General features: G+C 41.5%; 1 protein-coding gene across 1 annotated transcript in view; it reads left to right on the forward strand.

The window, feature by feature from the left end:
* Nucleotides 1-352: 352 nt before the first annotated feature.
* Nucleotides 353-15,301, forward strand: part of PKIB (cAMP-dependent protein kinase inhibitor beta) — a 55,087-nt gene continuing 40,138 nt past the window's right edge. The window contains exon 1 of the mRNA XM_032185032.1: nucleotides 353-433. The gene's annotated coding sequence lies outside the window, so the exon portion shown is untranslated. The remainder of the gene's footprint in view (nucleotides 434-15,301) is intronic.

Here is a 15,301-nt window from a genome sequence, read left to right on the forward strand (position 1 = left end):
AAAAGCCTTCAGAGCCTGTGTGCACGAAACATTTTCCCGGTGGCCTCGGCTGCGGCGGAGCCTCCCCTTAACCCGAGTGTTTCCAGCGCCGCGCCACGGCGGGGCCCGGGACCGGCCCGGGACAGGAGCGGTGGGGCCGGGCGCGGGGGGACCGCGGCCACCACGAGCCCCGTCACTTTACCGCGGCCACCGAGGGCCGCCCGCGGTCGCCACCAACTTCTCGGCGGCGGCAGCAGCAGTAGCTCAAGTTGGCAGCCGCCGGCTGCTCGCCTCGGGCAAGAGCGGGAGGGCGGCCCAAGCTCCTCTGCTGGCGAAGCCAAAAAAAAAAAAAAAAAAAAAAAAAAAAAAAAAAAAAGGGAAAGAAAGAAAAGGGAAAAGGGAGGAGGAAGGCAGAGGAACGACAGAACGGCAGACAGACGGCGGCCGGCTCCAGGTAGGTGCCGTCCCCTCCCGCCGCCATCAGGGGCAGCGCGGGGAGACCGGGGGCTACTGGGGACTACTGGGGGACGCTGGAGGTTACTGGGGGATGCTGGGGGCCGGCTTTTTGGTGTTTAGTGGTGTTTATTGGAGTGGTAATGCTCCGGGAGCGCCTGGAGAGGCTGTGAAGAGGAGGCATCGCTGGGCTGCGTCTCGTCGGGGGGGAGCTGAGTTGAGGGGCTCCCGGGGCAGGCAGGCAAGCAGGGGTGCTCCGGCCGCTTTTCTTCTTCCTCCTCTCTCGTACTCTGTTCGGGCGGCAGAGTTAAGCAGCGCTAAGGCCACGGGAAAGTAGCGAGTGGGAATAAGCGGCGTTATTCACATAGCCGCACTGCTCACTGATGTTAAAGTACATTTCTGACAAGTCAGGTCTGTGCTTCATGCTCAAAGTCGCACGGGCAAGAGAACGAAGTAACGTGGCTTTTAATTTGTTGATGCAAAAGACAGTCCTGGAAAATTAGTTAAAATACATCCTTGACTTTCATCTTTCTGTAATTGTAACAAAGTCCTTACAGGGACAGGATTTTGACCACTCACAAGACAAGAGTTTTTCTTTCTGTTTGCAACAGTGTTGCCAGTAAGGCAATTTTTCTTAATTCAGTTCCTGTGGATGCTCTTCTCCATCTATTAAAAAGTCTTTTGTGGGCTCTGAAGAGCAGGCAAGGGCTTTTAGGGAAGGAAGAAGTAGAAATATATTCCTGCAGCAATACCCAAAGTGCTGATGTACCCTACATGCTGTTTGGTTGGTACAGGTATACCAGATTCTTAAATGGTTGAGTTTTTGAAAGTAGTGAAACTTTTACAAGAAAATCTGAGCTGACTTTTTTGGCAGCATAGGGAGGAATTGTGAATGTGAAAATATATAGGGTGAGTTGACTTACCCATTGTAACTTAACCACCTTTTGTGCCTAGCAAAAAAAAAAAAAAACAACAAAAAAACACATCAGAACAGAGACCTGAAAACATCTGAAATAAAGGCCATGACTCTTTGTTTACCTTTCCTCACTGAAGAAGTCATAAGGATGATGATGATCCGGTGTTTTGGGTTTTGTTTTTGTTTTTAGCTTCAATTGCCAATATTCCCTTTGAAATGATAAATGTCTCTGTTACGATGTTTGTGAAATGTTACATTGTGGTTGATAAAAAATGCTTATATGGAGGTAAAATAAATTGGAATGTCACTAGGGATATCCAAATAACTTCTAAAAGCAATCACTTCACCATTAGAAAGTTTGGTTCCATAGGTGTTTTGAAATAAGTCCTGTTGGAATAGAGACCTGTCAGACTATGTCAAGACAGTAACAAATTTAAGCAAAGCAACAAAACATGCTTGGGAATGCTATGAAAATATCCATGGAGTTAAAAATCATGACAAATGTAAAAATATTAATGCAAATCATGAAGTAGAAAATCTCTTAGTATATTGTTAATGTCTGGAAGAGCAAAATTGTTGCTTTGTGTCCATTTATTGATCTATTCTGTTCAAATAAGGTTTATTGATAGTATAACGATGAATGTTTTTAGTGCATCATTCAGAATGTACCTCTGTTCTTTTGTTTCTAAAACCTGGGATCAGTCTGTGAGGAATCATATGTGTACTTTACTTCATAAGCTAAAGATAGTTCTCCTGGGTAACTGTACACTCTCTAAACTCCTGCCAGGCCTTTTCCTGGACTTTATTGATTTCTCCTTCTGGTGAAGATGCTCCAGGACCTTGCTGACCTCTCTTTTGGGGAAAAGTGAGTCTTTGGGGGAGCAGTGAGGGAAATTTCTGTGCTCTCTCCATATCTTGAGCACCAAAGAGCCTTCATTCACTGCAATGTCTTCCTAGCATCTTCCTTGTTCTCAAACAGTTTTGTGAGCAGTTAAACAATTGAGGATTTAGAATTGAGCAATAGCTTACAGCAGCATGAATTATTGATGTAGTGTTTTTGATTTGACACTTGCTACTGTGTCATGTTGATTCAACTCATATTTGAGTAATCTCAGGCAGTGAATTTTCTTCAGAAGATATGTAATGAAGTCATCGCCTTCTGGAGAACAAGGCAGCACACGTGAGTATCAAACGTGCCAGGAAGACAACAAGTCTAGCCATATCCCAAAGCTGAATTTGTCATTCAGAAGTCTGGGATTCTCAAAGCTTGCTGATGGCCTGATTTATTCCACTGTTTGACATCCAGGCTGGCCTCTCAGACCCATGGGTTTGTTTTGCTCCAAGACTAACTACCAGCACTGAAAGGAGAAAATTACAAAAATAAGTGAAAGTGATCTTTTCTGATAGAAGTATTTGAATAGTCAAATATCTGCTTTAGAATGAATGAATATTCTGGCATTATTTTTTTTTATGGATATGGAGATCATTCAGATTTTCATTGCAACTTAAGAGTATTGCTTAGCAGAAATTCTCAGAAGTCAGGAATACTGATCTATTTGTGAAAAACTATAAAATCTGGCTTTTCATACATAAAATAATATATTGTATACTAGACTTGATAATTCTAGAGTTTTCTCAATTTGAGGTTTCTCTATGTTATTTCTTCCCTTCTGTCTTGAGTATATTTTTTGACCTGGTTTCCTACAGAGATGAAGCTGAAATAATAATGCTGTCCAACTGATAGCTCCTCTCATTGTCCACCAGAAACTTTTTTTTACCCCTGGGGATAAATTTCAACCAATATAAATAGAGGAGTAGAGATTTCAAAGTGATGACATTCTTACAAACCTCAAGACTGCTGGTGACCAGGGAGATAAGAGAGATGATGTTGATGCCCCTACTGAGGGGAGAGCAGTAGCAAGCATTCAGCTTATTAGACATTAGAAAATTCATGTGGGTACTCCATAGGATGCTGAACATCCTAGCTTTTGCTACTCACAAGGTTGGTGATTATAGTTTTCAATTTCTCTGCTCCTTGGGAGTGCACAGTCTCTAGGAGGTTTTGATCATGCCTTTTCTCCTCCATAGTTGGTTCAAAATAAACTCTTATCCTGAGATGTTTCTGGTAATGAGATATATGTAAGTGCTGCTGTTGTTCCTTGACTTTATAAACTGACCTGTTGCTTTCCTAACCCATAATTTAATACTTCTCAATGCAGGTCGATAGCTGACTGTGCAGTAATTTTCTTTTCTTATCTTGCCCCAGTGCAAACACTTGATTGCTGTGGTCACAATAAAATGTACTTTCTTCCAGTCAGTTTCTCTGAATTGCTTACAAGTTTTTGATTAGGTTGTAATTTGTTTCCTTCCGTCACTGCTGTTTCTTCTGCTTACAGCTGAACCCAAACTTTCTGTTCTGCTTTCTCTTCATAGCATGGTGTCATAACAATGTGTGTGTCATGACAAGAGAAGGATAACAGGATAATTATTAAAATGCATCATAAGTTTATCTAGCAGGGACTTATGTTCTGATATATAACTATAGTTAAGAGCTATATTTCTGCACAATTGTCCATTTTCTCCTTTATTGCCTTTCCAACATCAATACCATCACAATACTTGCCTTTTGTCTCTCTTTTGTTACCTCTCTAGAAAATTCTTTTGGGTGCTTTTTTAGAAAGTTTTGATATAGTTGATTTGTTAGTCTTCTCCTATTGTAAAAATCATATCACCTGGACTTACTGCCTGTGCATGAACATACATAAAGTAAATCAACTGTGTAGAGAACTTAGTGGTGTTAATTTTTTGTCAAATATTCATCTGCATTCAATGCAGGTGCACCAAGCTCTCCTTTACATATTTCAGAAATCATTTAAATATTATTAAAATCTGCATTCCACACTTGGTACAGAGCATCATGTTCATATAGTGATTAAATTTAACTCTATTCTACCAGCTTAGGAGGAAGGAGGCACATAAAAATACCTTTTTCTATGGGAGCAAGAACGTATGCTGGTGCAACATCTTGCCCTACCCCATCTTCTCATACTTGCACAGAGACAAATAGCCTTATCTAAACCCTTTTCAAGGATCAGGATCTCCTGGCTCTTGCCTGGCCAAGCCACATGGCACAGCCTGCTCACCTCCTGAGGCAAGGCCAGGCACAACCACTCTATTCTGGTCTTGTCCCATTTGGTTGAAGAGGCTTCTCCCACAGCTGCTTCTCACACCCACCCATCACCAGAAGTTGCTGCTCTCTCAGAAGCACAGGATGTAGCAGCATATGTAGGTGTTACCCGGTCTGTTTCAGTTAAACTGGATCTGGAGGATCTTAAAAAACCTTGCCAGTGAAAGTGCTTAACCTGAATCTCTTTGGCAGATCTGTTGGGGTGTGGAAACACCTGGGGTTATGTTGGCAGGTCTAGGAAGGAAGGGCAGTGACATCCTGCAGAGAAAGGGAAACATCCTGAGGGCATTGGCCTGGGTTTGGAGGCCAGGAAAGTGGGTTGTGGTGTGAAAGCCAGCAGCTGGGCTCAGAGCAGCCTTTTAGCTTGGTCAGCTGCAGCCAAAGCAGCTCAGCTGACTTCAGCCTAAAAAAAATCCCCCCGTGTCAGTGAGGGGAGGTGATGGTTCTGCTAAATTGGTTGTATTTCTGTTGCATGTGGGAAGATGTGTACCTTGAGCAATCTTTGAATGTGGAGCTGTGTCAGATGTACCCAGGCTAGGGTGTTTGGACAGGAGGTGTTGCAGCTAACTTGCCACAACACCATTATTGCTGAATATCTGCAGTAGAAGCTCTCCTGCATGTGCTTTCTTTGATACATAGCAGAAATCTTTCCTTGCTGATTTGAAAGATAATGGCAATCCTGTACTAGACTGTGCTGCAAGGATGCAGCTCTTAATTAAAAATCTACAATTTTGCTGTGCTCTCCTTAGGAGGATCCCAGGGAAGCAATAACTGATCAGAAAGCATTTTTTTCTTTTTTATTTTTTCCTTCTGTAATCCAGATTAAGCAGTATTTGCTGTGTATGTAAAATTAGCAACATGCTGTCTTCCTCTCTCTTTGCTTTTCCCTTCCTGTCCACGTAATGCATCCGAAAGAGGAAGGTGAAGTGGGTTTGTAGCCCATGTTTATGTCTGCAGATCTAAACACACTGATGTAGGACAGGGGAATGAATAACATCAGCTAATTTCTAGCCTTAGTGGGCAAATAGGCCACCTTTTATGAGCCTTTTTATGAACCTTTAGAACTGGTTTACAACATTGAGAAATCACAAGCTTGGCCCCTGAGCAACCTGAAACTGTGTTCAGTAACGCCACTACAGAGTTGTTGAAATGTCCTTGGAAGACACGTTAAATTCAGCACCTCTTAGGTAGAGGCAGCTTCCTCCATTTGAACCCCAGATCCCTACTGTTGGTATTGGATGGGATTGCCATTAGGCACCTCTGTTTCTGTGAAAAGAGGCTAGTAGGTCAACAGAAATAAGTATAGAAGTGAATGTCACTGTAGCACGCAAACCATTTTTATAAGACAAAAACAAATGCCTTCAGATCTCTGTGTTTGGTCTTTATCATTATAATTCTTAATGGAGCAAGACAACTTGGAGGATACCTTCCCCATTACTTTGAGGCAGTTCTAAATACAAAACATTTAGCAGTACTTGTGTGATAAGTCTTAAAAGACAAAGAAAACACAAAAACTTAAAATAAGGAAAAGGAAGGAGGAAATTCCAGTGTGTATGTCCAGAACCCTAGTAGTACTGATTATTTATAGTTTCAGGACTTTATTGCATTAAAGCTTGTAAATCTTCACCATGACATAACATATCCTGAAACCTCTTGGTGTTGTCTTAGAAGCTCTGTTGATATCAGTATTTTCATATATGCTATAGAAAATACCTAAAGTGTATTTCATGATGTCTATACCATCATTTGGTGACTGAGATACTAGACAAGCATTAATAAACCTCATGCAACTCTGTATTCTGTCTGGGTAATATATTCCTTTCTACTCAGACTTGACATCTCCTTTCAATTCTGTTTTGCCTAGCTTTGAGTCCTGTGCTATTTGTATTCTCTAGCTAAAAACCTCACCCATTGATAAGTACGAAGTCTTCATTACAAGGTATTTTCTTAGACAGAATCAGAAGTATTGGCAGCTGGTACATATTTCGTACAGATTAATGAAAGTGCTCTGTCACATACCACTGTGTGATGCTAAGGAGATTATTGTTAAGGTGAGTATATATGTCCTCCTTCTTCCTCACCAAAAATAGCTATAATTCTTGGGCAATATGTGGTATGCTTTGTTCATATGTAATTACTAACTATAAAGTTAGATGTTAGAGTCTTTAATTAAGAGAGTGTCCATTAAATAGTGTTGGCAAGATTTGCTGTGTAGGTACATGTATTTTTATGTGGAGAACTTGATCTCTTCTGTCTGTTGTGGACATGGTTTGGTTAGATATGAATGATAAAGGGAACAGAAGTTGGGAAGATGGTGTCTAGAAGTTCTGTCTCTGAGTGGACAAGCAGTTCTGAAGACAGTATTTGAAATGTAACTAGAGTTTCCCCCATGGTACCATACAAAGAGATGCCCAATACCTGAAGTATATCTATATTTCTCAGGGCTTAGGCAGTTTTGAATAGCACTGTTAGATTTGGCAGATGGTGTGACAAGATGTTGGGCAATCATATGGCACTTCATTTAAATTTAAATCTAGGGTATAGTGGGAGTGCTGGAGCTTTTCCGCTGCTGAATGAATAAAAATCTGGAGGATTGGCTTTATATACTGTCCTTGGAAAAAAGGGAAAGCGTTCTGGCATTGAGGAGCAGAATAGAGCTCTGTGTTTCTGTTGCCACTTTTCCAGAGCAAATGGGATGCTCTTACAGAGAAAAACTGTAGTTGGATGATGAGATGACAGGACAGGCACAGTGATTTGCCTGCAGTCCTGCCTGTAGCAGAGCCTTGCTTGCATGCAGGAACACAGCTCCACCCCTGAAGCAAGGAATCATGGTTCTGTAGCCCAGTTCACCAGGGCTGTCAATGTGATTAAAAAGGATGCACTTCCCCCTGGGGGAGAAACAAGAGTACCTAGAGCTCATAGGACATCAAGAGCATGATGGGTTAGGGCCGTAGCAGCTGCCCTGTGAGGAGATGCTGAGGGACAGGGACTGGCCCAGCCTGGGAGAGGTGGTGTATAAGAAGTAGCTGGGGAGACAAAGGGCCTTGGCTGAACCCAGGGAGACTCAGAGCGGATTCAGGGAGAAACTTTCTCCCCATGGGACAGGCTGCCAGGGAAGGCCACTGGCACAGTTCTCAGGGTTTCTACCCCCAGTCCCACACAGCCCAGAGTAGCCCCTGCCTGGCTTCAGCACTGAGCCTGCTGCCTGTTGGGACGGGGACATACCAAGTGCCCAGCCAGGCACAGCTGTCAGGTATCCCATCATCTGAAGTTCAAAGCTGAGCCTTTGAGAAGTTGCTGTTAAGTTTATATTACCATCTGTGCATGAAAAATAATGTAATGGGGAACAGGAACCCTAATTTCCCAGACTAGAAGAAAGCCAGTGACAAGTACCTTTAATAATAAATAACAAATAGGCACTTAAACAGCATAGAGTTTCACAGTCCCTGTCTTTAAGAGATTACATTATCAATATATTTAATATGGCTAAATTCATTTATGTAAAATCATTTGTAAGTGTGCTGCACGTGCTCTGTTTCAGGCTTCAAGTCTAATTCAGTTAGCTGCTGCCTTTGTTGACCTAAGAGAAGCTTTCTCCAAGGCACAATGTGGTATTATGAATAGGCAGGAATTTCTGTAAACATGTTTTGCTTAAGTGTTAGCATGTGATACTTATGGTCTGCAATCAGAAATGAAACACTAATCCTATTGCTTTCTTAGAAGACGGCATCACTTGTAATGGCGTGATTTTGAGGCTTTGAAGAAAAAGGTCCCTCAGTGGGGTTAGGTCCTTTGAAATATATTTCCTGTTTTTCTTCTTGGAAACCTCAAATATTAGAAATTCTACACCACCATCCTTGTGTTCTCTTTAAGTGTCTTCTCAGAGGAGCTGGAGTGCAGTGAAATCTCATGATAATGAAGTCTCCAGAGAAGACAGCCACTCGCTAGGCTGTTATTAAGACTGTGTCTTGCTTCTGTTTAACACATGCACGTGTGCACATGGCAAAATAAAAGCAATTGTTTCTAAAACAGACATAGTCTCACTTAAACAAACATAAAGCAAAAAGCTCCTTTCAGTGTTGTCAAAGTTGCTTCATAAACAGTGATTGCACATATGTTCCCTGAGTAGTATAAGGTTGTTTGCATTAACAAGCCAGCGGTGCTTTCAACCACCTCCTCACTTTTCCCCATCATTACTCAGAAATTGTCACTAATGGTGCTTGCTGTTTACAGTGGAGAGCTTAAAAAAAGCTTAAGAAGATGAGTGCATGAGCAATATTTTTTTTTTCTTTCCCCTTGAACTTTCATTTGTTTGCTGGAACAGCTAGAATTGTGAAAGGAATTGAATTGAAGAAAAATCTCTCCTGATTATTAATGGATAGTCCTTTTATTGATGTAGTTGTAAACTCTCCACTTGAATATGGAAGTCTCATAGCACAGAGCCAGGGTTTGATGCCTTTATGAGGAAGAGGATGATGAGAGGATGACAGTAGCTTTTGCTGTTCTGAATTTGGTAGTTTTATCTGTGATAGCTTGAAGAGAGTATACTTGCTCTCCATGCAGTTCTTTTTATTAATGGATTATCTCACTTTTGTGTACCTTTGCTCCTTCCGGACTGTCATTACTTAAAGCTAGCTGGAAGTAGCACTTAAAATAGAATAAACGAGATGATGTTTTTCTTAAACAGATTTACCAATAGAGCCAGTGTATTGTTTCTGTTCTACCAAGTTTTGAAAGAAAAATAAATAAATACTAATTAATTAAGCTTTACTGGTTATAAAAAAATAATGCCAAATGGAAGCTTACTTGCTGTAATCATATTTAAGTAGAGACAATTGCTTGTTTTGATTGAACTGTAACAATTCATGCATCTTGCCATGGAAATTGAATGCTATTATAGAAACTCATCTATTTTAATGGAAATAATACAACCTTCAGCTGTATAGTCACTGTGTTAATTAAGTGACTGGTTAATAAGCCGGCCTTTGTAGAGAGTTAAATTATGTCATGCAAAGAAGGAACAAACTCATTTGGAGACTTCTTTAGAAAGAATTAGTAATTGGTAAAGCATCTACAGAGTGTAGAAGGAAGCTGAATGAATGTACCCAGCTGACCTATTTTGCAACTTCACATGAAGTGATATTTACCTCTTTTCACATCCAAACAATATAAATTAAAACTTTGCACCATAATGATATGGAAAGTTGCTTGTTCTTTAAACTTGTATAAAAACATATAACTTTTAAGTTCTATTGCTTAAAATTAAATGCAAGTTTATATTCTGGAAAAAAAAAAGTGAAAGATGTGATGCAGAGATGTACTTTTTTTTTTTTTTAAAAAAAAAAGGGAACTTCCAAAACATAATTGTTTACTCAGCTCTTGCTTTAAGTATTTTGCTGTGAAAGTTTCCTAAGCACTCATTATGAAATGGTCATTCTTTAATTTTGTATCTCTTCCTTATTTCAGTACTTTAAAAATATATATATAATTTTCTTGCCTAGAACTTAGAAAGTATGTAAGATTAGAGCTGAATCAAAGCATATATATATATTAGAAAAAGTAAATTCTGATTTTGGACCATGCAGGTACTCTCCCCACCCCCTCTCCATCCTCTGATTTGGTTTTGGTTGTATTTGATTAAAGCCACCAAAAAGACAGAACTTTGAGTCCAGGCTTTTCTGCAGACCTGCCTCTGTCAGGGTAGGAATGAATGCATTTTTTCCTGCACTACACCTGGTTGAAAACTGGAGAACAGAGCTAACAGCTGGTACTGTAGTCTCTGTAGTGAAGGACATTTCCTGCAATCTCAGTTTTCTTGTTAAGGCTTTCCAGTGGCAGTATTTCTTAAAAGAAGGAAAGTGGGGCTGACAGGTTTAGCTACCATCTGATGTGAGTCAAAGTGTATGTATAAATGGCAGCTGATCTGTTGTGTCTGTGATGAGTGAGGCAGCCCAGCAATTTAGGCTTAGAAGACAAGGAGAGCCCAGTAAAGATAAAGTGTAATTACCATTTGAAATTAAACTTATCTTATTTGTTCAGGTGTCTTACCAGGAGCTGTGAGGTCAAAAAAACTCTTGCCTAATAGCAAATAAATGCCAATATACTTGGTGCTTTCCAGAGCTTGTGGAAAGCTCAGGCAAGTGTTCAATGTAATAGGTCTGATGCTGAATTAGAAGGTACAAGTGTTGTTAAAAGAGGGATGAACACAGGGGAAAGATATTTAATCACATTGTCCTTGTGAGAGGAAGAATTGTGTTGCCGAGGTGCAAGACACCCAATCTCTTGATGAGAAGCTTGTAAGCAGGTTGATAAGGCCGTGACTTTGTATTTGAACCACATTTCACAGTGTAGAAGAGGGGTTCAAATTCCAAGGCAACAATTCCAAACCACACAGAAGCTGAGCTGGCAGGTGCATCTGGCTCTGCTCCTCTCCATGCCATTCTGAGCTGCTCCATCAGAAAATGGGCCAATCTAGACAGCTGAAAAAAATAATAAATGTGCAGAGTAAGACCTAGTGCTGATTTTTCTGGTATTCGTGTTGTCCTGTCCTATATTTTTCGTCAGAGGCCTTGATAGGAGCAGATGGAGACACATGCTCTTTGTTGGAGACCTTTTTAAGGTTTGATCTTGCAATAGAGAGTGTAGGGCATGTATCCTCATGTTCAGAAACATGAGGATAGATGGATGATCACTAAATGGGATGTGATGAGGGGGCAGATGCTAAGCCTAAGGTAGTGGTGTGGGAGCTAAAAACAGCTCGATGTTTTGGGATCTGCACTTGCACAGTTCCAGCAGATAGCACAGCAAGCACCTAAGTTGTGATCAGTTGGAGTTGTTCTGGGATTGTTCAGAGAAGCAAATTCTGTAGGGAGGGAAAAAAACAAAAACAAAACAAACAAAGAAACAAAAACCCTTAAGCTGAGTAAGGAATATTAAGGCATGGCTACGTCTGGTGTCAGTGTGTGTGAGTTTCAAAACTTGTTAAGAAAATAAGCATATGGACTGCAATGTCTAAAAGGCACATAGGCTTTTTTGAGTGAGGAACATAGCAGACAACCCTTTTCCATTTTCCATTTCTTCAGAAAGTGTCTTCACACATTTTCTTGTATATTTATGTCTCTGAATTTAGGGAGGGAGGGAAGCTGAGGAGACAAGCAATGTTGGGTTCTGATGGAGATTAGCACCAGTTTGTTTGCAAATGGAAGTGCAGAAGAGCTGCAGTGATGTGTTATATTGTTAATTATGTTTCAGTGGAAAAGCTGAGACTCAGGAGAAAGAGGCATTTCCAGTAACAACTCTGGAACTGGAGCTCCAGCCTGCATGAACATGGTGCTTAGTATTTGTCGGTGAACTGTGGCATCTGAAATGGTACTGCTCTATACAAAAGTAGAGCTTAACTGTGCTAAATGGCCACGAAACACTTATTGAGGTTTCTATTTTAATGTTTAAACTAAACAAAATAGCAGGTTGTTGGGGGAATGAATTCTGTCACAGTTACTTTCTAGAGGAAATTGTTCCCTCATTTTTTAAATTAGAGGAACAAAAATATTTGGTCATAAATTGCATGAAAATAGCACATAATTTTCCTGCACTTCTCATTTGGGGCACTGAGTCTGTGGGACATTCACTTAAAGGAAAGCAGCTGGGGGCAGAGCACGTAGGAGTAGGATGCAGAGCTGGGGCGACTGGCCAGCTGGTGACTTGGAAAACGAGGTGTGCAAAGCACAGAAAAGGCGTGAGGAACATTTGCTTTATGCTGTGTGGCCTTGTGGCTTTCTGTGTACAGTGACAACAGCCATCAATTATGTAGAGCAGAGAAGTGAGGAAATGTTGGCCTTGTGTAATGTGGTGGGAGCGTTTTGCAGGAACCAAACTCCCCCGAAACCTTGGCTGGTTCTCTGAGGCCTATGAAGCTGACTGCTCGTCACAGTGAAGCGTGGGTGGATGCCTGCTTTAGTGCTGTGGTGGCTTTGCACAAGGTCCTGGCACCGTTCCTGTCTGGGGAGCCCTGGGGACACCTCTGCCACTGGCTGCTGGGGGCACCGTGGCCTGGTGCAGGTGCAGGGTCAGAGCAGGCCAAGGCCTTCAGCTGCCCCGAGTGTAGAATGTTGCCCCCTCTGAGGAGAGTTATGTGTACTGTCCGCATCACTCTTGTAGATGGTTTGTTTTCCTCGTGTTTATTCTGTCAACACACTCCTCTGAGAAGGACAAACAGCAAAAACGAGCACTGAAACAGGAGCAGCAGTAACTGCTTGTTTTATAGCCAGGGTGGGTAGGTTGAATCCAGCAAGACCTTGTAAATGCTTTCCTCCTCCACTGACTGACAAAACGAAGGTGTGGTGGCAACAGCAGTTGCACCCAGTTGTAAACATGTAGGTGGCAGGTGTCCTGATTCAGATTATTTTCCTCCTTCAAGGTAGAAGACACTTTTGATATCTTGGATCTCTTTGTCCTCCATTTAAAAATGGATTGGTGCTATAAAAATGCCGAGGCTAGGATGTTTCCTCTGGTTATAAATTTCCCACAGAAAGATCGCTCCATCTTTAACAACTTCATGCCGGGTCTGGTGCTGAAGCTTGAGTTTAACAAGGTTTATTAAAGAAGGCTGGCTGAAATTGTACTGATTTTCTTTTTCTTGCACTGTAATTGTACTTCTGAAGTAGGCTTCAGTTTTGGTAGCAAACATTACCTTATTTTCTTCTCCATAGCTCAAGAAAAACTCTGGTGTTAAAATGTACCTTTTTTTTTTGGACAGGAAATGTAATGAAATATGTATTGAAGACTGGGTCTGCATGAGCAGGAAATAAATCCATAATCAAACATGGAAATCTGTAGGAAAGGTGATTTTTAGTTAAAAGATGTACCTGCCTTTTCCCATCTGCTAACTTGTTGTTTTACTGGATCTGGGGAGTCAGAGATTTGTTATGAGTCTTTGCCTTGAACCAGCAATGCCTTTTCAGATCATGGAGGAATTGTACAGGACTTTATATTCATGGGTAGCTCAGGCTTTAAAAAACCACCACCACAAACCACTAGCAACAAAACAGATGAAAAGAGCTTCTCAGGATTTAGGCTGTAGCACCTCACAGATGGCCCCACGCTGTGGTTTGGCAGTGGGGCCCCTCTGGTGGTTATGAGGCATACTGCATAGGAAGCAGCCCTCCCACCTGGAGGTCAACATTCAGCTGGGGGAGCTGTGAAGTAGGACTACATTTCCTCATAGATCTCCAGCTTATCCTCACTGGCTCCACCACTATACCTGGAGGACGGCACAGCCAGATCTTTTGCATTTACCTGTTTGCCTCAAAACAATTTTTTTTTTCTGTTTTTAAATGACGGAGAAGGAAAAGAGAGGCCATCAGTATGTGTTTAGTCTCAAGGAAGAACATTGGCAATGCTTGTGCAGGCCTGAGATTGTGTAAAGCAGAATACAGGAAGACGTGCATGCTCACTGCAAAATTTCAAGTTGTCCTCTAATGTATAATAATCCTGATAATAAACATTACTTTGAGTTGTAAGACAAAGCCTTCAAAATGCAGAGTAGACAGCAGTGTCACCAGGAAAGTTTCTTGAAAGGCAAAGAAGTTTGTTTTCTTTAATGAGGCAAATGAGTTATGTCCTCGGGATTCAGTTGTGCCAAGCAGATGATAATGGAAAATCGTTATTTGTGAAAAAGTTTATGGGTATGCCTGCATTGCTATGCATGAATATTTTTCACCTCAAATAACCCCAAAATGAAGTTGGCTGAATACACAGACTCTTGAGGACTGGGCCATGCTCCATCATTTCTGTGAGATCTATCCTACCCATTGCAGCTAGCATTAAAGTGAGGACAGGTTCCTCAGGGATTCCTGTTTGAGCCCTGAAAATCTCCTAAGGACAGATCTTCCACAGAAGATTTGAGCTCCATCTCCAGGACTTGGCCACTCTCACTATAAATCTTTTCTTCCTCTGCCCAAAGCAAGTTTCCTTGTTGTGACTGACCAACTCTGAGAAGAGCCTGGATCTCTTTTTAGTAGGCCCATGGAGGTGGTGGAGAGCTGCCATGGCAATCCCACCTTGGTCTTGTCATCTCCAGGCTGAATGGTGCTACTTCCCCCAGCCTCCCATCACACACTGTGTGCTGCAGCTCCTTAAATCACTCCGTGGCCTCCCAGCAGGCCCCTCTCTTCTGCAGTGTGGTGGTGCTGGGGCTGCAGCTGGATGCCTCACTAGTGCTGACTTATGAGATGTCTTCTTAAATCATGTGTGCTATAAGTGCCCTATTAAGGGCAAAGTGGACTGTGCATAAACATGAATATATGAATATATTATGAATATATTGAATATATTCTTTCTGTTGTTGTGCATAGTTGAGAGATGGACCAGGAATAATAAGCTAGTGAATTAAAGTCAGAATTATGTTCACTTACAGGCTGCTAAAAGCTGAATAACTAGTCTCCTGTCATACATAAACCATATACACAGAGGATGGAAAAGCAAGAATACCATTAAGATGCCTGAGGTTTGGTTTCATAGCACACTGAATCCAGAGGTGACCTTTAGTTATAATCAATGTGATATCCTTTGATATACATTGTGCCAAGGCTTCCTTCCCTTGTTTTATCTGAGGTTTGATCTTGGTGATACCTGATGCAGAATAATGTGCTGTCAGTCAGCCTGCTCCGATAAAAGAAATGCTGGCAGACATGGTCCTAGAGCCAGCATGACAGAGACCCTCATGCTAATAAACATAGTCAAGTTTTGTGCAGACCAGCATTGGTGGG

The sequence above is a fragment of the Aythya fuligula genome, chromosome 3 (assembly GCF_009819795.1).
Source record: "Aythya fuligula isolate bAytFul2 chromosome 3, bAytFul2.pri, whole genome shotgun sequence".
Lineage (NCBI taxonomy): Eukaryota > Metazoa > Chordata > Aves > Anseriformes > Anatidae > Aythya > Aythya fuligula.